The sequence below is a fragment of the Tenrec ecaudatus genome, chromosome 17, assembly GCF_050624435.1.
Source record: "Tenrec ecaudatus isolate mTenEca1 chromosome 17, mTenEca1.hap1, whole genome shotgun sequence".
NCBI lineage: Eukaryota > Metazoa > Chordata > Mammalia > Afrosoricida > Tenrecidae > Tenrec > Tenrec ecaudatus.
Window position 1 is genome coordinate 11,006,436 of NC_134546.1, and position 20,943 is coordinate 11,027,378.

The window sequence follows — 20,943 nt, forward strand, 5'->3', positions numbered from 1 at the left end:
AACCTATGCGGTGAGGGAGGGGGAGGGAAAAAAGGAAAATGATCTGATTCCAGGAAACCAAGTGGAAGGCAAATTTTGAGAATGAGGGCAACGAATGTATAAGTTTGCTTTACACAATTGATATATGTATGTATTGTGATAAGAGTTGTATGAGCCCAAAATGATTTTTTTTAAAAAACAACCTATGCGTGGAATTATGTTTTAAGCTAAATTTCAAAGTTAAAATTCAGCTGCTCAGACAAGTGCTTCCACTATCAGGGGACATACAGGTCAATTGGCAAAACAGCCCGTAACGACGCTGGTCTACATCCCAGTCTGGTGAGCAGTCTGGGGTCTTAAAAGCTTGCAAGTGGCCATCTCAGAGGCAATTATTGGTCTCGCCCTGTCTGGAGCATAAGAGAATGAAGAAAAAATGAACACTCAAGGAAGCAATTAGTCCAAAGGATTAATGGCCCACACGAACCACAGCCTTCTCCAACCTGAGATCAGAGGAACTAGAGAACGGTGCCTGGCTACCACTACTGACATTCTGACCAGACCACAACAGAAAATCCCAGTGAGAATGGGTTAAAAAAATTAAGTAGAATAAAAATCAAAGAAAAAAACAGGCACACTAGCTGGAAAAAGACCAGGGGAAGCCCTGAGATTATTGTCCTGGGCCAACCTTGTCACTGAAGACACTTCCTTGAGGCAACCAGAGCCCCGGTGGTGAGCCGGGTTACACTGAGCTGCTAATTGCCAGGTCAGGAGTTTGAACTCACTACCTGCACTGTGGGAGAAAGACATCTGCTCCCAGGAAAGATTTACCATCTCAGAAACCCAGAGGGGTGGTTTTACTCAGTCCCATTGGGTCATTATGAGTAGAACTGAATTCAGTGGCCATGAGTTTGGGGTTTTGCCTCTTGAGACTACCTCTCATCAAGTAAACGAAGGGGCTGTAAAATAAGTAACACCTGTGAAGAATGTGCTTCTCAGAACACAAAATGAGACCACAAGGGCAACAGTTGTCGCCAAACAAAGACGTGAAGATAGGGAGGCACAGGAACTGGACAAATGGAGCCAATGGAAGAAACAAGTTTGAGCGGACACTGTGGGGATTGCAACCAATTTCATGGGAGAAATCTTGTATTTGAACTACTCATTGGCAAAACTAGCTTGTGATGTAAATTTCCACTTAAATTTCTATTAAATGTTTTTTAAATAGAGGGGTGGGGGAGGAGAAATCAAACAATGTATTACAATGGGCAAATCTGTTGTAAAAAGCCTAAGCAGGAAAGGTGTCCCTGTGATGACTAAGGTGTGCCTAAACCAAGCCATGGGATTTTCAATCATCTCACAGGTATGTGGAAACTGGTCAATAAAAAAAGACTAAAGAATTGATGCATTTGACTTCGTGTGTTGGCCTAGAGTACTGAATATATCATGGACTGCCAAAACTAGTACATTTATCTTGGAAACAGTGCAGCTGGCGACATGCATCTCGTGTACTCCGGTGAAGTGGCGGGGCAGTGAAAAAGAGGAAGACCCTCAATGAGAGGGATTGACCCAGTGGCTGCCAACAATGGGCTCAAACACAGCAGTGATTATAAGGATGGCGAAGGACCAGGCAGTGCCTCCTCCTGTCGGCCCAGGGTTGCTATGACTAGAGATGACTTGAAGCACCTTACAACATACGCAAAATACCCTTCCTTCCACGTGTTGCCACAGTACAAAGATGGCTGAGAGCATAAATTGGTTAAGAATGCGTTACCTAAACCCTCTTCCTTCCCCAAATGGGATCTACCTGCCTGCGAACAATTAATAGCTCACATACAAATTCCCCATGAAACTGGTTGCAAGTTTTACCTTCCATACGGAGCCCCAGTGGTGCTGTGGGTTAGGCACAGGTTGTGGTTAAAGCCCATCCGCCACTATCTGGTGAAAAATGAGGTCTACGGTCTTAGAAACCCCATGCAGGGTCAGAGTCAACCTCACAGCAGTGGTTTGACTTTGAGCTTCCACAATTCTCTGAGATGGATTTTGAAAGGAAATCCGCTGATTTTAAAGTATTGCCTCACATTCATTAGAAACATTAAAAAAAAGTCCCGCTGTTGCCAGAGTCTTTGTGATACGATCTTAGAAAAAATGAGTATCCAAGGTCCAAAAGGTGCTGAAATAGTACCAGTGTGCACTTTCAATTTTAAAAAACGTGTCATTGTGAATCAGACGAAGGTCTGCAGAGTAGATCTGCACCGCACGTTGTCACATTCAACAATGCACACACACACCTTTTGCTTCCACTCACTGCCTGCCCTCCCCTCAGCGCACCATCCCTGGTCCCTCGTCCTCCCTGTGTTTCCCGTGCCCCCCTCTTTCTTCCCGCACCCTCTGAACTAGGTCCTTGGGTAAACACTGCCCTTTTCATCTGAAATGGTGGATCACTCAAACACAAGGGGGAGCTCTGTTCCAGACCTGAAGGAGGAGGAAGGGCCAGTTTGGAGAGGTTCCTTCTGACAGTCCTGTCTCTTTTGGGCTCTGTTCCACATTTTCTAACACTCTATCCAGGACCTTCTAACATGGTCCTTTTCAGAGCAGTTGGTAGTGGTAGCTGGGTACCGTCTAGTTCTTTCGGCCTCAGGGCTGTGGAAACTGATGTTTTCATAGTCTATTCGTTCACTGGATTAATTGTTCCCGCATGTTTTCTGGATAGAGTGAGACCATAGTTGTACTGCTTATGATGACTGTTCCCCAATTGCTAATCACCTAAACAGGATGTCAAATATTGTCTTTGTGAAATCTTTAATGCCAATGGAACTTGGTATCCCTTGGTACAGCAGTTACATAATTTCCTGTCAACTGGAGTGAAGGGGTGGAGTCTAGTCTGTCAATCAGAATATAGCCAATGATGCCTCTGTGTGGCATTGCCCTTCTCCTGAGGATTCTGGGAACTCCCATCTTCCTCCCTGGAGGTGGGACACACATTTTATACCTTTCTGTTGAGAAGCCACATGGAGCCACGCTGATGGCTGGAGATGCTTTCACTGCCACTGACTGGATCCACAAGACTTCCCCACCCATTGGCCGGTGATCTTCCTGCATCTGGCACCATTGCATGTGCTGTGTGAGCCTGAAGCGGAATTCAGGCTGGTATTGGACATATGGGCTAATATCAGACTTAAGGACTTGATCTGGGATGTCTAACTGATGCTTAATTACTTCTTTATATAAAGCTCCCTCCTAGACACATACATGAGTGCCCTGGATTTGTTTCTCTAGCCCACCCAGACTCACACACTTGGGACGAGGATCCTGAACCCCCAAGCCTAGCCAGATGGCACAGGTATGAAGGGGAAACATTTCACAGCCCACTGAGTCACCAGGCCTCCTTTATGTTTCATAGCTTTTGTTTTTATGGCGTGAAGGGGGAAAATGCAACCACACATGCAAAATCCCAAGTGAACCAAATTCCCTTTACCTCATTGTCTTTCCCTGACACTTAAAAGCTTGGCTTTTGAAAGATTTCTGAAAACCACCCTCCTTTGATGATGTTATTTGAAATGTCAAAATAGGTGAAATGTTTTGAGTTTAAAAATTAAAATATCAAATCTACTTTTCCAAACTATCACCTCTGTCATTTCCACTAAGGCAGAGGATTGGGGAGGGAGACAATGGCTTTAACCTGCAGCTGGCCAGCCCACCTGAGTCCTCAGGACTTCCTCGTGAGCAGCACCTGGGAGGCTGCTGTGGGCTGCGAGGAGGAGGAGCCCTCCTCAGCCATCAGAAAGGAAGGCGGCCACCAGATTGGATTGCTGTGGTCCCTACGAGTTTCCAGAAGTCGCGGTCACCAGGCTTTCTTCCTAGTCAGCCCTTAGTTGGGAAGCCCTGCTGAAACGGTTCAGCTTCAAAACAGCACGCGAGTCTTCGTTGTCAGACACGAGCAGAGGTTGCACACGAGGCATATCATTTGTGAATCCTATCTGGGTCTCCTACGTAGAGTGAGAACACTACCACTGAGCTACCAACCACGGAGGAACTTTCTGACCCAGTGACAGTCAAAGAAAAGTGCCAAAGTTGTAACCCATGATGGTGTTTCAACTCAATTCATGCCAAGTGACAGTCACAACCTCAGAGAGAAAGGATTTTCCATCACTGTCAGAGGGCAGACTTTCCTGCTTACTATCCAGAGATCAACCAGAACTACACAATTCTGCAAGAGGGGATCAAAATCGACAGCTCAGTCCCTATTTCTGAAGAGAAGAAATGACTGGGGACAATGGTGTGAATGGCTGTGTGACCAAGAAGCTGGTGCTGCGCACTCAAGAACACCGTGCCACACAGATGCAGGGGCACACGCCTATCACCTGAGGGCCCATTCACATCTTGCTTACATTGTCAAGGTGTGATCCAGTTTCCTTTTGGGCCGGTAGATATCAACAACCTGAAATCCTTTTCAGGACAATTCATAGTGAATTGTGAATAGTGCATTCACAATTATGAAGTAGCCTTCATAATTAAGTGCTGTGTTATAATTCTGTTAACAAGGCAGCAGTAATCAAGTTCTGGTATCAGCGGTCCGGGAAGGGAGTGGTTACTAGATGGGTCCGGAGCTTCTGGGAGCTGCAGGTGGCCTATTTCTTTACCTGGGAGGTGAAGACGTCGTCCTGCCAGGAAGGGCTGCATACATGCATGTTTACTTAAAAAAAAAAAGTTTTGAAACTGATTGTGGTAGCAATTGTACAATACTGCTTGATGTAACTGAATTATGGAATGTTATAACATCTGTAAGAACTCCCAATAAAATGACTAAAAAATAAATTTAAAAAATTATTTTTAAAGTTTTAAGAGCTCAAGAAGAAGATGCGAATTTAAGGAGCTTTAAGAAGCCATGCCCCTTGATCTAGTCAACACTCTGTCCAAGGAGACTGCTGGCTACAATAGTCCGGCAGAGTGGGGGCTCTACCCCCCCACCCCAACCCCCAAGCAAGGCTGACACTGAAAACATCAGGTGGCATGGGCACGGAGAACCAACAAAAAAGTAAGAGAAGACACACGAACAGTGTCTTAAAAGGTTAGCTGAGGCTAGTTCACCACAGACACCCAGTGCGGCCAAACCCCACAGCCTGGAAGGCAGAAAGAGCCACCTTCAGTTTCTGTGGGGGGCAGTGGTGGAAGAAGTGCCCTGGGCAAAATGACTGTGACAAAGATGGGCCAAAGGTGACACTGCGACAGAGCCTGGGAACACAGAGAAGTCTTCACCACCACCACCCACCATCTCCTCCCCTCCCCCCCCCCCCAGTATGGCTTCAGATCCTGCCCTGGAGAAGACCCCTCCCAAGAGCCCCTCCGAAGAGGCAATAAGAAAAAACTCAGAGCCTCCATGGCTTCTTCTCCACAGGCTGCTGCCAGGCAAGTGACAAAGCAAGTCCCCAGCAGGAAGGAGAAGCCAGGGCTTGCTCAGAGCCTTTCAACACAGATACAATATTACTTCAAAGACACCCGTGACTAAGGAATCTGATAGAGCCCATGGTCCATCCAAGGAGTCACAAGCAGCGTGAGCATGAACGGGTGCGCTTCCCTGAAAGGGACCAGGTTGGTGATGCTGACGGGAAGGGCTGCAGGGCAGCACCAGTCTACAGACAGGGCCGGGACTCCAGAAGACAAAGGCGAGCTCTAGGGGCAGAACCCCGGAAGCCGTCAAGTCGGGGACATGCACCCAGACACAGACTCCACCCCCGCAAAACTCACCCAGGATTTCTCAGGTGCCTGCATTAACATGAACATTCGTGCTAATTGGTAAGTAAGACAGCGTCTTGCCTAACAAATCAGCAATGTAATTATAAAGCCAGCCAGTCACTCGGTCAGGCCAGTTACCGTGCTCCAGAGATGTCTGCGCTGCCAGTAACCCGACACCCCTGTTTGTGCCCGGCGCTGCCCTGAGGCCCCCCTCCCCAGGCCCGAGGGGCTGCAGTGCGTACCAGGGTCCCCAGCAGACACAGGGGTCCCCAGCAGGCACCGCATGCTAACACCGGCCTCTCCTCTCGGCTTTCCCCACCAAGCCTTAGAGCTCCGATCACTAGAGTCAGTCAGGAAGTTCACCTCCACGTAAATGAAACCGTTTTTAGGGTTCGAGGTTGTTCCTGACGGAAGTCCAGCTTCCTCCGGAGCCTTACACGCTGGTCACAGAAGATAATCTTCTGGGAGAAGAGAGTAATAAAATTTTTAAATGTTGACAGAGAATGGCATGTAATAAGCAAAATCAAGTCAAATTCTGGGAAGGAATGTTTCAAGTAAATATTTCTTTGGAATAAATTATGGGCTTGTTAATAAACATCTGTTAAGAAAAAATAGGCTTTTAGTAAAGTAACTGTGCTATGTAAAATTTCTAACATCCCACCTTTATTGACCCTCTGTTGTTGGGAACTTTAGGCTTTAATCTTAACCCTTAGTAACAGCCAGCCGCCTTGCCTTCTTCTGGAGACAATAGAAACACAAACCATTTTTACATTTTACCTCGAGTTTGACTCAGAGCACCGCACGCATAATTAAAGGTTCGAGAATTATTCAGTTCTCAATTGAAGTCTAACAGAAACCGACCCAGTGTGATGGAATTTGCTGTAGACTATCCTGGAGAGGAGGAGGAGGGGCAGCCGGATACAGCTAAAAACAGGATGGGCAGTGTGGGTAACCGGGGGGGTGCTGGGTGCTGAGGCCACTGTACGCTTTCCTTAAGACTAAGAGGATGGTTAGAATTTTCCGTAATACAAAAGTTAAAGCAAGTAACACATTGATACACATTTTCACATTTCTACAGGTTAAGAAAACCACAAATGTCTCATGGGTAATATACGCCAATCATTGCCAACGATTATGATGACTTGACTTTTTCTTTTTTAAACACAGAGAGGAAAGCTTATGAATGCTCTGTGTAAACAAGCGTGCCCAGTACGAGCAGGAACTCCCAGTAAGGGCTGCAGGACTGCAAGACACAACCAGCCACAAGGGGGCAGGGCACACAACAAGGCACCCCGAGTTAGGTCCCTCCCTGAAATTTCTACCAACAGATCTCTTCTGCTGGATACAAATTTCCACAAGATTGTTCCCAAATTCAGGTCTCCACAGGCCACTGCTAAGCAAGCTGGGAGCCTAGCCAAGACCAAACTAAATTATAAAGCTATGGTTCACCGTCTGGAAGCACTGTGGGTAGGAAAGGTTGGTGCCTATATTAGAAGTTAAGACTGTGATGGGTCAAAATCCTTGAGGATTCCTGAGGTGCGAAACCCCTATACACACACACACACACACACACCATGTGGACAAATCAACAGTTAAGAATTTCCAGTGTGGTTCCTCTAGGGACTGTCAGAGTCTCAAGTTTGCACCAAGAATCTAAAACTAGTATAGAAGCTGCTGTCAGAAATTTCACTGCTTCTCACTACAGCCAATTACAGCCACACTGAACAGACACGGCTTCAGGCACTTGGGTAGGAAACATTTTCATAAAGGGTGCTGGGAGGAGCCATTTAATTGTAAAATGTACCTCAGTTAATCTTAAAGACAGATAATGAAGTCAGTTACGATGTAACAAACAACTTGTTGAAATCCTTTCTATTCAAATTACAAGGTTTTATGCTGTATGTTCAATAATAGTGTTGATAAATGATGAGCTGTATCATCAACCCTTCCCTTTGAAGGCTGGTAACTAGAACATATCATAATACTATTAAAATAATTATACACATCACCAAGCTACTTCATGCTAATTTGGTGTCCGAGAACATCTTTTCCATTCAGAATCTAAAGCCTCATTAACAGTTCGGTGAGGAATTCTTAGATTTAAATTTCTCTCCGGTAAGACTGTGTCAGCCCCCTCCCAATTTTCCATGCATAGGGGAAATATTTTTTTCTCCTGCATTTATAATTGCTTGGATGGGACTCTTGTTTCAACTCTCTAGTACCATCTTTTCCCCAAAGATACTTTGTTTTTCCCCTCACACTAGAGACCCTTAATAACAACAGTGTCAGGGATTTAAAAAAAAAAAAAAAAAAAAGGCTTTGCTTAGAGACCAAAGCCTTTGTGAAAACATGACAGTTCTTTAAACACCCAGGTCATTAGATAGCTAAAACAGCCACGCTACATCAGTGTAATTTGTAGAACAATTCTGTACATGGCAAAATTGTATATTAGTTAAAACCAAAGGTTGCATCCAAGGTTTTATATCTAACTGTTACCTACTACGAAAAGAAATAAAAAGGAAGCTGCTACAACAGGAAATGTTCGTATGGAGTGTTGCTTCTTGAACGTTATGATTGGCTTTTAATTTTCTTTGCTTCTCAGAGTTCCAAGTTGGGGGGGGGATCACTTAAAGGAAGACATACTACAAAAACCATCCTCACAAATACACACTATCCATACTTCATCTTTTAACTTCCACATACAGTCTGGAGAAAGCAGTTAGAAACATCGTTTCTCTATGTACTTACTGAGTGTAAAACTAAACTCGTGTGGTGTAAATCGACTTCCTTACAAGCAGGAAGGTATCAGAGTTCTACAGTAAGCCACAATTCTAAAAACTTAAGCTATAGCATAATCGATATACTTGAGACCCACAACGGGGAAGAAACGTTCTATGAAAGCACACATGTGCAAAACTGTTTATTTTAGTGACTTCAAGGAATCAGACAAGCCAGTGTTAGGTTTTATCAACCCAATTTGAACTTTAAATACTTGAATAAGTCATGAGGTAGAAAAATGGATATAAGGATTCAAACTAAACTTAGGGGCCAGTGGAGGATACTTTGTGAGTAGGTAAGGGATTTGATTTTTAAAATAATTATTTTGATGTTACTTTGAGATAAAAATGCTACTCTAACATAAGATTTCCATGTGTTGATGATTTGACTTTATGCAAAATCATCTAGTTTAAAAAAATCAAAACAATCAGTATTGCACTGAATGTTGTGAATGTGTATTTTCGAAGGACACAACCTCTTAGAACTTCCATTTCAACGATCTCTAAGAAAAGACTTTCTCCGACCTACCCAACTAAGTGATCTCACAATATGAATCCACCCAGGCGCCACCCTGTTTTCAGAAGCTGTATTTACAAAGGCAGGGTCACCTGAGGCATCCATATTTTGGATCTGTAATGCAACTTCCTTCGGATCTGACAGCTGAGCACCACTGCCAGGTGAAATCCATTTCACTGTTCTGGCTATGGTAAGACAAAACCCAAAAGGCAAGTTAATTTTGACTACTCTCCAGAGAAGGACAACCCCAGGTAAATCAGAGAGGCAGACAGTTCTCCTTCAGCTGACAAGCAGGGTGCCCAGATGTTCATCTATACCAGGTGGCCTTGCTGTCCTGTCAGCCAGGGCAGCAGTTGGGCCACAGCATACAGCTCAAGGAGCAGCCTCAAAAAGTTAACAAATCTGGAAAGCAAGTATGCAGCAGGCATAATAAAGTGGGAAGATCCATGCAAAGCAGTTGCCGCTCTTTACTCACTCTCCCTTGGGGGAGAACGTCCTCGGGACTTTCAGATTCCCTACATTTAGGTCACACTTCTCAACACAAGGGTGGGGTCCTCAGCAGGCTGCATGGAGGGGAATGATAAGCAGCCAGCCAGAGAGGATCGCTAGAGGTTCATCTACAGCAAAGTGACACCATTTCATTTGTTGACCCCGGCACACTCAAGTCATACATTGTACTTCTGCCCGACAAGTTCATACAGGCCACCCTAAAAGTGATTGTATATATAATATCATGACCTTTCTATAAGAGTCTTGGAAGCATAAATACTGCGTTTAGCGGCTTAATGGTGTGTGTGTGTGTGTGTGTGTGTGTATTTGCTTTTTGGCCCAGTGTCTTAGAATTAATTAGTAACTCTACAAAGCTACAGGCTTTTTGCATACAGACAAAAAGATAGTAATGCAGACATGCAATATTTTTAGGAACTTAAAAGTTTACTGCTACCCGAAGTTACCACAGAGAAACAAAGCCGCCCCTCGGCACTCAGAACTAGTCAGACCTGCTGTAGCTGTTGTTCAGAGATGCTCCCCTCCCCCCTCCCCCCCACCCCCGCATCAGCATAGCTCCCTCCCTCCAGGTGGTGGTCCCACCTGCTGGCTGGGGGGGATGGACATGCTAACCAATGGCCCAGCCATCCTCACTCCGTGCCCCTGCCTTTGATTGTGGGACAGTGGGAGGGGCAGAGGCTGGCTCGATTCTGAACCCTAAATCTAAGGGTTCAGAATAATGTGTGTGAGCATAGCTTACATGGTGCTCCCTTTCTGCGGCGGGAGGGGGGGGCGGTCGGTGCCGACTCAGAGTGACCCTACAATACAGAGTAGACCTGCCCCTGGGGGCGGGCGTTCTAGACTAATGCTTTCTACTCCCGGTCTTTCGCTCGCAGAGAAGCGGGTGGTTTCAAACCACCCAACCTGTAACCACTGCCTAGAGCTCTTCGGCAGTGCCAGTGTTTTGGAAACAGAGAAACGAAACACTGGAGCTCACTTCAGCAGCTCGGATGATGGACAAATGATTGCTGAGAAAAGATAAACCGGCCTTCCTAGCTTTAGCACCCCAAGACTACAAAGGAGAGTACTTTACAAGGGCCTTCATACATTGCCCGGGTGCAACGCCCGTGTAATCTAATTTAAGATAGCTGCAGTGTTTTAAATTTTGACTGTATTTCAAAGACAAGTTCTAGACAGTTTTTCTTTATTTCTTGATCTTCAAGGGTCAAAAACAAAAAACCACCACAAAACACACCAACCAACCAACACGAACGCCAACAACAAACAGGCATCTCTTTATTAGCCTGAATAGGAATGTCGTCTTCTTGGCCTGACATATGCCATTCACAGATTCACACAAAGAATGAACTGCCTCGCAGTGCAGCGCGCTTGGAGAAAGACACCGCTCTGCACAATGAGTGGTGGGCCCTCCGGGGGCAGTGCCGCTCAGAGGGGTTTCCCAGCATCTGCACCAAGGGCACAAGTTTGCCGTCAACACCAATTGCACTGTCTATCCCAGCCAGCCACTGTCAAGAAAAACGTGCCAACTCTCTCATATGTAATCTTATTTACGCACCTCGTCTTTCTGCTTCCTTCAGAAATGTTAGGATGAAAGTATGACTGGTGCAGAGGCAGCAGTCCAGCCTTTTTCAATCTCGCCACATTCTGCTGGTGTCCACACTCGCTGGAGAAAAGATCTTTAGCAAGGCCATTTTCACTCAGACTGGAGGTTTGCCCTCTGGTCCCTTCAACACAGGACCTGATCTTTGGACTCAGTTATCAGAGACAAGCTCGCTCACACGCACTCCCTCTCTCTCTCCAAGGAAATATTCCAACTAGAGCTTTCTCCTGCAGGTTATGTCATGACAATAAGCATTAAATTTCGGTAGCAACCAAGTTTTCAGAATTCTACAAAAAAAAATTTATACAAATGAACCAAATACATCTAAAAACCTGTATTTTTCTATGCATGCCGTCATCTAGAAATAACATTGACAAACGGTAGAGCTTTCTGATATGACTGAAATAGGAAACAAAGTTACACACTTTACTAGTGGCTTTTCAATAAGGGTCACAGCCTACAAGTTTAAACTATTCTTAGTGGGGGTAACCTGATTGTAACAATTGATGCTAATAATCTGTCGTGTGATATTTTTATTTACTGATAGAAATAAGTTTATATATTGGCATTCATAGATAATACTTTGGCCCTGGCGTGTGTGTGTCAGAGTGAGAGAGATTCCTTTCTAGAGTTGTACTTTTAAATTTTGCCTTAGCTCAGTTTAAAAACAGTAGATGTCTTCACCCAATTCACAAAAATTTCAAATAAAATAGTAAGTACATAGCTATCAGTCTCCACATAAATTCGAGTGAGTTTTAAAATACCAAAATAAATGCTACTTCTCTACACTAATTACTACTCATAATTCAGTGCACAGCAACTTGATAAGATTTATATTCCAGCCTCTCAATTACAACAAAACAAAAAATGCTTTAAAAGGAGGGCAAACCAGAGAACAGAGGAGCCTAAAGATTTTCTAAATCTGAGTTAATAGCCTTCTCTCAGTTCTTTAAGGGAAACAAGCTCGAACAGCTGTTACCTAAGAAGCTGTGACACTTGCCTGACAATAAAACTGTTCCCTAGGACACCTCCTGCCTTATACTTGATTGTAGGTATAGAATGTGAAGGCAGGAACCCAGCTGAGTGGACTTTTTTTTTTAAAGGCTTTCAAAGTCATGTCATAAATAGTCCTCACCTGAGAGCAAAATGGTCTCTCTCTCTCTCTCTCTCTCTCTCTCTCTCTCTCTCTCTCACACACACACACACACACACACACACACACACACACACTTCCGTAAGGAAAAGAAGTACAACTGAAGAGGTTTCAAACTTGAACAATTATATAGTAACATCCAAAGTGTCTCCATAAATCATTGATGCTAAGGAAAACTTTACAACTATTTCTCTATCCACACCCCACCCCCTTGGAGAAATTGATTGAAATAAGCAGGAGAGCAAAAATCAATGAAGGCTAGGGGGCTTGGAGCAGGCATTTCCCTCCTCATAGCACACCCCAGTCCATTCACATTAGAAGAGACTGCTTTAAAGGGAGGCGGACGCCCTGGGAGTGGGCCCTGCCTACTTGGTTAGCTGAGCAAAACAAACCAGACAGCTATCAGGTGGTCCCTCCCTGGCCCCTCAGTGGAGCCAAGAGCCCACTTCCCTGCTGTCAGGGTGCTAAGCAGTCCCAGGCTGTAGGTTAATAGGCTACTCTGGGGTCCTGGGTGATTGTCCTTCTGGCGACAACCTCCCACTCTTTACACACATCATGGACATTTCTTAACATACATTGGGAAATCAAAGAGATACTTCATGAAAACATATCTTCTGGGGCTGCCCAATGCAATCCAAATAAGCAATGCTGCAGTCTGAGACCGGGTGCCCAGGCTGCCTATTGCCACCCCCACCCCAACTCAGGGCTGGTTAAAAACCTATTTTCTTCGTCTAAACACCCTGAAACTGCCCAGCTTGCAAGCCAGAAAAACGATTCCAAGGCAAACTAGATCTACACTTGAAACTGTGGACACCGTCTCAATCTGAGTACAACATAACTATTTCATGGCCGGGGTGGGGGGGGAGGAGTACAATTTATGACTTTCTCTGGAAGCAGTAGTGTCCTGATGGCACAGCACCCCCCACCCCCATGGTGCAAAGTCCAGGACTTGGGGACAGCTGGCTCCCCTTAGCCACCCGCCTCCCTCCCTTTAGTCCCAGGCGGTCACCCCGAAGATGACTTGTGGAATTCTAATTTAAAAGGCAGTGAAACTCGAAGTTTAACATACACGGACACCCGAGGTCAATTCACTAGGGCGCGCGGGGCCGAAGGCAGCGGTGGGCGAACCGGGGTTGGGCGGGGGGCGGCGGCGGCGACCGATGCTTGGAGCGCCAACCGCACACGGGAAACTCACGGAAACACTTCGCAGTAAGTTGACTGCAAACCCACCACGGGGCTCCGGAGCGAAGCAGCCTTCATGCCAGCAACCCAAGTCTTGAAAAAAAGTCTCGCATGTTCACAACACAACCGCCACAACACGCACACACGGCTCCGCGGTGAAAGGCGACAGCTCCGAGCTCCCTCCGCCCAACTGCTCAGCTCGCGTCGGCTCCGACCCCCTCCTGACCCCGGCCCGCGCCGGCCCTTCCCCCCGCGGACCTGCCGGCGGCCGCGGCGGACTCCCGGGGCGCGGGCGCCCCTCCGCCGGCCGGCCGGGCCCTGGGCTCCTCTCGTCCGGGTGCCCCGGACCCTGCGGCCGCCCGGGCCCTCCGTCGCCCGGCCGGCCCTGCTCGGCTCCCGACGCCGCCCCCCACCCGCCGGGCGCCCAGCGCACCCGAGGATCCCTCCCACCCGGCGCCGGGAGAACTTACCACATGCAGCTCCACCTGGGAACTAACGCATCCGGAGGGGTTTCCGCCCACTCCTCAAGCTACACCCGCTCCATGCGGACTCCCCCGCTCCGGGGGCCCGAGGGTGGCGCCGGGGAGCGGACAGGAGGCGAGACCGGGGCTAAGACTCTGCCGTCCTCCGCCTGCGCGCTCGGAGCATTATACAATGGTGGAGGAGGCGGCGACGGTGGCGGCCGAGGAAGCGGGAGGCGGGCGGAGGGGGCGCCCTGACGGAGCGAGCTGCAGCTCCAGCTCCAGCACTCGCCGTGCGGGAGTGACGTGCGGCCAGCGAGCCTCCCGCGAGCTCCGGCCCGGGCGGCGCAGGCCCCGCCCCGGCCCCGCCCCCACTCCGGGCCCCGCCCCGCCCCCTCCCTCGGCGGTCCTGGGAGGCGTGATCAATGCCCGGCCGCGGCCGCCGGAGGAGCAGGAAGGAGCCGGCGGAGCACGCGAGGCGCCGGGTGGCAGCGCCGCCCCACGGCTCTCTGCCGGCCGGCTGGCCGGCGCGCCCTTTATTTTCGTGTAAGGCTGAGGAGAGACAAGGACACTAGGGCAGGACTGGAACCACCACCAGTCATCCCGCCCCCTTCCTCCTCTCCCCGAAAATACTCATGCAAATGACGAAGCCGCTGGTGACAAAGGCAAAGACAGCGGCGAGTGCAGCGCGCTCATAACCCTCTGAGTCTCGCGACCGCAAATATGACAAACATCTAAGCTATTCGGCAACTTGGGGTGGGAAGGGGCCGCGGGGGGAGGCAAAATCTGGCCTGGAGGTGCTGTGTCCACGCTACCCGCGGGGGTCTCAAGAGGGCAAGGGAGGCAGGGTCCACAATGACACTTTTCACCCACCACCCAGTCTGTGGACAGCACGAGGGGCTCGCGGAAATATCCTAATAGCAAGAGCCCCTGGAGTCACCAAGACTACTCTCGGCGCAGTGGGGAACCGAGCTGCGGCCGGCTACAGGGCCCTGGTGCAGACCCCTGGCCACCGGCAGGGCGGGGCCCACGCAGGTGGGGAAGCAGGCCGAGGGACAGAACCGTGCCCCCCCCCCCCCCCCCCCGTGCGATCCTCGGCCCGGAGGTTTCAGGACCACAGCCTCTTCCAGATCTTGGAACTAGTACTTACATTTGGCCAGGAAATGTCTAATAGTTGGGAGAGGGGTGTGTGTCAGCCTAAAGGGTGTGAATTTAAAAGGGGCCAGAGAGTCGGCTCTACTGGAATATCTTTTTTTTAATAAAATATATTTTATTACACCCTCACTCAGTGTAAAGATATTATAAAAAGTAATTCAGGCACCTTAAATTTTTGGCTGTCACCCCAAGCAATATAATCTCCGATGACTCTGGCATTGAATGGGACACTCTGCTAGTTGTATTTAAGGATAATAAAGCTTTAAGACCTAACATAAAAGTGATTATAAGTCGTTAACATCAAGGCAAGTTTAGACCTATTCAAACTGCTCTGTATTGATTGGATATCAATCAAATTGATGATTTTATGGAAATTAAATGTCGACAATGTTTCATATTCTATATTTAAGAGGAGTAGGAGAGGTTTTCACTAGAACATCAATTAAGTTCACATCTAGATTTTTTAAAAGTATAGCTAATATCATATACTATTTGTGCTTGTGTGTTTTTGTTTGGTGCTAAGTTAACCTTTTAAAAATTTTCATTATAATAGCATTTGAAAAAATAAGTAGTGCTCAAAGCCCTCCGCAGGTCTTGCTCAGTTCGTGCCTGGGTGGCAGAACAGCTGAACATTTTTTCTGTGAAGCCAAGATTTTCCCTACTTCGTCTCCAGAGTTCTGCATTTTAGAGATGACACTAACCGTTTCCTAACCACCCACTCAACTTATACTTTCAGCACTCATTTTAGGGAAAAGTCCTTGAAATAGAAGCTACAATCATCTCTTCCTGTGATATCTTTGTAGGGAGGCCAGAGGCATTAACTGTTGAATTTAAAATGAATGTAAAGTTATTCATGAATTGATGTTAGGAGAAAGCTAGACTTGGGGAATTTTTTGTTTTTGTGACATTTGGCTATGTGCTGGCAACAAAGACTAAATCTACGTGTCCTTCTAAAAAAAAATAAAGAACAAAAAAACCCAAATGACAATTTTTGCCTCCAGAGAATGGCCCCATGATCCAGCTAAGGTATGCATTTCTGTGTGTGCTCAGTAAATGTCCCCGCTTCAGGTGAGCAGCCAGCTCGGGCCTTCAGTGAGATGGGTCACCCTCTTTCCACAAACATCTCATGGTTGCCCGGGCTATGTGCTACACCCCTATTCCCATTTTTACCTTCTGGCATCTGGCGCAGAAGTCTAAGCATGAAGTGGAGGCTCCCATAGCTGCCGCTGTGGTCCAGCACCAGTTTAACCCTCCTCTCAGGCCCAGGCAGCAAGCCCCAGAACTCCACGTCCAGAAAAGAAGATTCCTAGGCATGCTTAGAGTATATTCATTACTTATTCCTAGCAAATGAACTCAAAGACTAAGTTTCAGAACAGCCTCTTTGGGACACTCTTAAAAGGCCACTTAAAATAATCAGGGCCTCGTTCAGAATTTCACTTCTCCCTCCCAATTTCACATAACTTCAGAACTGTAATAAGAAATAAGGCCAGCCATTCACACTTAAGTATCAGGAAATCTCTTGATTTAGAGACACGAACTCTCCATTTTGTAATGACAACTGTGGTGGTAAGAGGGCACATGCATGCAACGTCAGAGGTACTTCTCAGCTTTATTTTGTACTTCTGGGTGCTAGTTTGCACTTGGCTGCTGCTTGAAGCTCTTGTGTCTGACAGACTAGTTAGCTACTATACTAACTTAAGGCCACTTTCAGCATTTAATTATCATGAGCCAAAGAAATGACACAGAACAAGCTGGATGTCTAAGCCAACAACCAAAGTCTCCTCAATGGTTTTCAAACTTTCATGAACTTTAATTTTTCTTTGCTCCTTTAGTCTCTCGTTCAGCTTTCCCTTGAAATTCTGGCAATTGTCATCCATCTGTAGATCTTGCAAATACTTGCCTTAGTGGTTTTATAGCATGTAAGATAAATTATTCAGGTTTTTTAAAGAAAACTGTGGACAGCCAGTAGGTTTACATACTGTTTTCATGGAACTGAATGGGGACTTCCAATTAACGGCTAATTGCAGACATGGGATAAGGCTTCAAGATAAAGGCATCCAATTCTTATCATCTACCTGATAACCAAGAACTTGTGGATACCAGGTATATGATTTAGAAAATGAAATACAGTCACAAAGACAGCAACAGGGTCAGTGGCTTTCAGCCACTAGCAAGCGAATTAAAGCCTTGCTCGGCCAAAAGGTCAAGTTAATTCAACCATGTCTGTGAGCTCTTCTCCACCTCCTCTGTCAAGTTTTTGTTGCTCCACCCGAAGTCACGTTCCTTGTGTGCCCGGCTTCGGCTCCACTGAATGGTTGTTCCTTCTGCAAAGCTTCCCGTCATGTTACTGGCCCGTTGTGCTGAGAGCGGTTTCTGGTGTTGGAGGGATAAAGCTCAGGACCAAGGGGAGGTTCAAATCTACTAGCTGCTCTGGGGGAGAAACACAGCTGGCTGCTTCCAGAAAGGTTTAAGTCTTGGAAACCCTATGTAGGGTCAGTTTGAGCCAGAACTGACTAGATGGCAATGGGTTTGGTTTTCCATTTTAAGCCCTGATGGCGCTGTGGGTTACGAGTTAGGCTGCAATCCGCAAGGTCACCAGTTTGAAACCACCAGCTCCCTGTGTGGGGCTTTCCACTCCCAAAAGGAGTTAAACAGTCTCGGAAACTCACAAGTGCAGTTCTACCCTGTCCCTACAGGGTCACTCTGAATTGGCATCGAATCAATGTCAGTGAATGAGCATGAGTTCTGTCGCTATTTGTGTCCTTCTTAGTCCAGTTACTATCACTGTCCAGTGAAACCCTCGGGTAGCTTGTGATGAAGACCCTCACCCCCCGACACTCCCCCCCTCGGAGGAGCCCTCCTAGAGGATTCCATCCACCCTCACTCTCAGCTCCAACCCCAAGGCCTCCCCTGGAGACTCCCTTTCGGGCTGGTATGCGGCTCCCCTGGGTTGGGGGTGGCTTCTTGGAAGCATCTCTGCTGGTCCCTAGTTCCTGGCACAGCACGCCCTGCTGCTGTCTCCTCGCTGACTCTATTTCCTGTCTGTAAGACATCAGCCTTACGTTAGGCTTCCCCAGGATAATTCAAGGAACATTAGAACCCGCATCACTTCCCGGCCTTCTCTGGCTTTGGGACTCAACCTAGGGTGAGGAAGAGTCTGGATGAGGTGTGAGCACACCTGGGAAAAATGAATTGCTTCACTATTTTTCATGTATGTGTTTCTGGTTCTCAATTTTGCAGTCACAGACATGGATCAACACTGCACAGGGTGGGATAAGCTTGCAGCATGGGAAGTCCACCCCACTGCCCAGCCAGCAGGGAGGTTAAGTCTGACTCTCAGCATGGCTGAGGCTGTTTCCTCTCCTCTCAGGGACATGGGCTCACAGATTCCCAGGTCCCCTCCACAGAGCAATTACAACAAGTCCAACTAGTCCCATACCAGAGCTTTAGGGCTCAAAGAGAAAAAAGTTCAGAGTTTTTTGTTTTTAAGGAAAGTTTTATAAACGGCTACCAAGTTCACATTCACAAGTTGCTAAAAGGTCTAGAAACAATGATAATATGTTTCTTCAATCGGATATGTTCTTTGCTTTCTTTTTCATGTGCAAAAGGGCTTTGAGATGAAGTGCGCCATACTCTCCTGGATCTGTGCCCCGCTATGGTCTGGGGGCTGAGCTGTGGAGCCTGTGACGACCCCTCTCTAGGTGCACAAAGGAGTCCTGCTGGCGCAAAGTCTGTGGTTCCAGCTCAGCAGCCACTCAGCGGTTCTACAGGAGAAATAACCCGGCGATCTGTTCCCTCCAAGATGACAGCGTCGGAGCCCGAAGGGCAGTCCCACTTTGTTCTGTAAGGCAGAAGCAGCTTGGAAGCTCACAACAGCAATGTAGACAGCTCAGGGGCCATGAATCAGGCACAGTCAGGAGGACTCACTTAGCTGCTCTTCCTAACACCTTCTCTGTGTCACTGGCAGGGCAGGTACGACTGCCCACAGGTTAAAGATGAGTAAACCACAGTGTGGGCTCAGATGACCTGCCACCTGACCCTTTACTTTACCCTTTATTTATCAGGCTGATTCCCAGGGGTAGCGGGAGGCAAGGCACATCCTAATCCTCACTGAAATCTTCCTGGAAGCCAGGAGTGCCAAGTGACAGAAAGATTACCAGCTCCATCAGAATATCAGATTGTTCGTGGAGACGTGGACACAGCAACAAGCAGAGACCAGAGGGAGTCTAGTATTGTGCCGGAGTAACAGGTGGCTTCAGACAAGTTACCGACTTTTTTACACAGGGAACTGCAACGTGGCCTGTCACTGGCTTTGTTAGGACCACGTCGTCGCCCGCAAACTCCACAACCCACGACAATCACCACAAAAAAGAAAACCCATCATACCGTCTGCGCCCCTAATTCATTTCTAATATGGTTCACAACACTGCTATTCTTGTTCTTGATCTATCTATCCCAGTGGTTCTCAACCTTCCTAAAGCTGCGTCCCTTTAATATAGTTCCTCATGTTGTGGTGACACCCTAACCATAAAATTATTTTCCTTGAGACATCATAACTGTAATTTTGCTACTGTTATGAATTGGGTGACCCCTCTGAAAGGGTCATTTGACCCCCCAATGGGGTCACGACCCACAGGTTGAGAACCACTGATCTGTACCTTTAGAGCAGTACCTGACACATGAGAGGCATTTGATCAGTCATTACTGAATGAATGAGTGCCAAAAACATTCCTATAAGCTTCACAAACTCAACGCGTAATTTGTCCCACTGATTTAAAAAAAAAACCAAACGACCTTTTCACTGAGCTGTGTGTATTCATATGAGTAACCCTACCCTAACATTTGTAAGTATTTTGGAACCTTCAAAATGAGAGGGATCCCTGTCAGTAACATATGACAATGAGCTTTTCCATAGCTAAGAGTACCAATGGGCACTCACAAAGTAATGCATTGTGCAGTTAGTCCAGACAGTCTCACCATTTGGTGAACAACTTTGTAGATAAACGTCAAATTAGCGCCATAATTTTACCATTCTGAATTTCTTTGATGAGGGTTTCCTTTTCCTACTTCAAGAAGTAAAAGTCTCAGTTAAATAATATTTTAAAACACAGCAGCATTTGGGCAAAGAAGCCTCGTAGAGGCTAGAGAAAACCAAACTGTTCACTTAGGTCATTAAAATTTAAATAAGTTAAGAAATAAAAGCAGGGATTAAAAAGCAATCCTACTTGCCTATCAAAAAATTGAGGAAATAGATGAAGAGTTCAAATGACCACCTATTATTGTCACCTTGATGCTTTCTTGACCCTGTGAATGTCATCAATCAGTATTAATTCCCAGAACAAGTTGGCAGACTGAAAGGGATGTTTTTTTCTTCAAAAGTATGTATTGTCCTAGTGGCAGATGTCCTATCTGTCTCACAATCAGGCCAGTTTATATGATCTGCAAGCACAGATTCTACTTTCTGCTACACATATCCCTATACCTATTGTCAAAGCCATCTGGGATTGTGCACCTTTAAGTCAATTATGCTGAGAGAGAAGTATGGTGGCTTTGTACTGAAAATAATAAATGTTGGCCATTTTTCAATATCCCATTCAACTTGAAAAAGTTTTTTAAAAACCCAAACTTAGTAAGTGTAGGTGCCCAGAAAACGCCTCTAGGTCGAGGCTAGGAGATAGTACTAGGAGGTAAAAATGTGGGCAGAGGATACTGTTTCAATGTGAACACAGTATACAAACTAAAAACATCAGCTCCTTGCCATTTTGGATTGGGGTTGGTTTTCTGGAGAAGAGGTGACCCCTAGACTCTTTTCTAGCCTTTTCCTCACTTCCGAAGGACTGTCCTTTAAAGCCCTGTCGCTGGAAAACTAACAGGACCTT

At 46.7% G+C, this 20,943-nt stretch overlaps 1 protein-coding gene across 3 annotated transcripts in view; it reads right to left on the reverse strand.

Moving 5' to 3' along the window:
- SERTAD2 (SERTA domain containing 2) overlaps positions 1–20,943 on the reverse strand; it is a 137,711-nt gene that overhangs the window by 10,547 nt on the left and 106,221 nt on the right. Inside the window, exon 1 of one of the 3 annotated variants that reach the window (XM_075536091.1) lies at positions 13,919–14,220. The exons of the other annotated variants lie outside the window; for them this stretch is intronic. The gene's annotated coding sequence lies outside the window, so the exon portion shown is untranslated. Of the gene's footprint in view, positions 1–13,918; positions 14,221–20,943 lie in introns of those variants that run through there. 3 annotated transcript variants of the gene reach the window in all.